The following is a 2,500-nucleotide window of genomic DNA, read 5'->3' on the forward strand; positions in this document are numbered from 1 at the left end:
AGACAATGAGAAGCATCATTTATTTATTTATTTATTTATTTATTTATTTATTTATTTATTTATTTATTTATTTATTTATTTATTTATTATTTATTTATTATTTATTTATTTATTTATTATTTATTTATTTATTTATTTATTTATTTATTTATTTATTTATTTTTTTTTATTTATTATTTATTTATTTATTTATTTATTTATTTATTTATTTATTTATTTATTTCTTATTTATTTATTTATTTATTTATTTATTTATTTATTTATTTATTTATTTATTTATTTATTTATTATTTTTTTATTTATTTATTTATTTATTTATTTATTTATTTATTTATTTATTTATTTATTATTTATTTATTTATTTATCTATTTATTTATTTAATATTTTTTTTATTTATTTACTTTATATTTATTATTTATTCATTTATTTGCTTATTTATTTATATTTTATCATCAATTGTTTATTCATTCATTCAGTCATTCATTCATGTATTATCTAATTATTGTCTATTTATTACTAACTTATTTGTTTATTTATTTGTTTATTAATTTTTATTTTTATCTTTATTTAATTTTATATCCATATTAAAATCATTAATTTGTGAATTCATTCATTCATTCATTCATGCATTCATTCATGCATTTATTCATTCATTCATTCATTCATTCATTTATTAAGTCATTATAGAATCACTTATCAATTTATCTATTTATTTACTTATTTATTTATTTATCTTTTCATTCTTATATTGATAATACAATAACTGCTGTTAGGATGTTTAGCTTTATAAGTTTCCTACTAAGTGGGTATCTCATTACCTAGTGCTCTTGTAATAATCATTTTAATTAATATTTGGTTGTAAGCCAATAGTAACAGTAGCTATGAAGTGAGGGAAATCCCTTTTGTATCATTTTAGCACCCTGTTCAAGAAGTGAACATCAAACAAATATTATAGATACGAGAGTAGATAGATAGATAAACGATGTATTCAAGTATAACACAGACGGATCTCCCACTTAAACCCTATTCAAAATACAGGTTCTATGAGTGAACAGGATGTGTAACCGACAATAATCCACTTATACTTCTAGACAATGTTATGGTTTGAGGATGGGAGGGCTTGTTTGTTTGTTGTCTTTGTTTTGTTTTTTGTTTTTGTTTTTTTATGTTTGTTTTTTTTTGTGTATTTCTTCTATTGCTTTTTTAAAGATATTTTTGTTTGGTTGTTTGTTTTGGTTTTTTGGTTTGTTTTTTGTTTTGTTTTTGTGTTTGTTTTGGTTTTTCCTCTCTGATGTTTTGCTTAATGAGTTGTCTTTGGTTGTTTTTGTTTTGTATTTTAGTTTAGTTTTTTTTAAATTATTAGTATTGTTTTTTTTTTTTTGGTTTCGCTTTATTTTCATTTTTTTCGGGATTATTTTTCGTCCTTTGTGGGGTAAAAGTAACCCGGGTTAACTACGGATATAGTCGGTGTTAGGGTTGAGTGAGTTAATGCTGTTTTGTAAAAAAGCTTGTTTTGCAGCATAAATTACAAATATTAACTCACTCATCCCTAACACCGACTATATCCGTAGTTACCCGGGTTACTTTTACCCCATGCCTATTTATTACATTTTTCTGAGACAAATTATAGACGTAGTATCAAAGCTAATGTTTTTAGTTTTTACATGTTGAATACAACTATCTATGTACAGGCTCATTTTAATACATTTTTTCCAATTTTGAAAAGTAGCAAAATCTTTAGGATAGAGTGAGTTAAAATTCCAGCAGATGCCCTGAAGACAATGATAAAATTGTCAACGAAATCAAAAGGGAAACAACTCTTCCATTTTATAGATATATACCTTAAGTGTTCAATTATTATTGAATTGCTTCCCTTGATATCCACCCATAAAATTGAAATGACAGTTCTGACCGACGCGTAATTATTAGCAGGTTTCATCGCCCAAATTATTGTTACGGGCTCATTCTTGTAAGCTTTTTTCATATATAGAGTAATAGCCACGAAACGTGCTCAAAGAGCTTTACAAGGGGTCTCGTGCCAACAGCAACACTTAACATGACACCTGTTACGCGATTAATACAATCTTTTTTTTCGACAGTTACAAAATTGTTAACGGTCAGGCACCCATTTTACACTGAGTAAGGTGAGAAAATGGGAGTAAAGCGCCTTTTTCCCAGGACTCAACTTCCATCCGTTTCGATGTTCTTTATGAAATGAGAATACGAACCATTGATTTACATTTTTAAATGAGAAATAGAACCTTTGATTCTCATAAAATGAGAAATAGAACCTTTGATTTTTATAAAATGAGAAATAGAACCTTTGATTTTTATAAAATGAGAAATAGAACCCTTGATTCTTATAAAATGAGAAATAGAACCTTTGATTTTTATAAAATGTAAAATAGAACCTTTGATTTTTATAAAATGAGAAATAGAACCTTTGATTTTTATAAAATGAGAAATAAAACCTTTGATTTCGTTTTTAAAGAGAAATAG

The sequence above is a fragment of the Berghia stephanieae genome, chromosome 11 (assembly GCF_034508935.2).
Source record: "Berghia stephanieae isolate SIO BIC M18660-M18661 chromosome 11, UCSD_Bste_1.3, whole genome shotgun sequence".
NCBI lineage: Eukaryota > Metazoa > Mollusca > Gastropoda > Nudibranchia > Aeolidiidae > Berghia > Berghia stephanieae.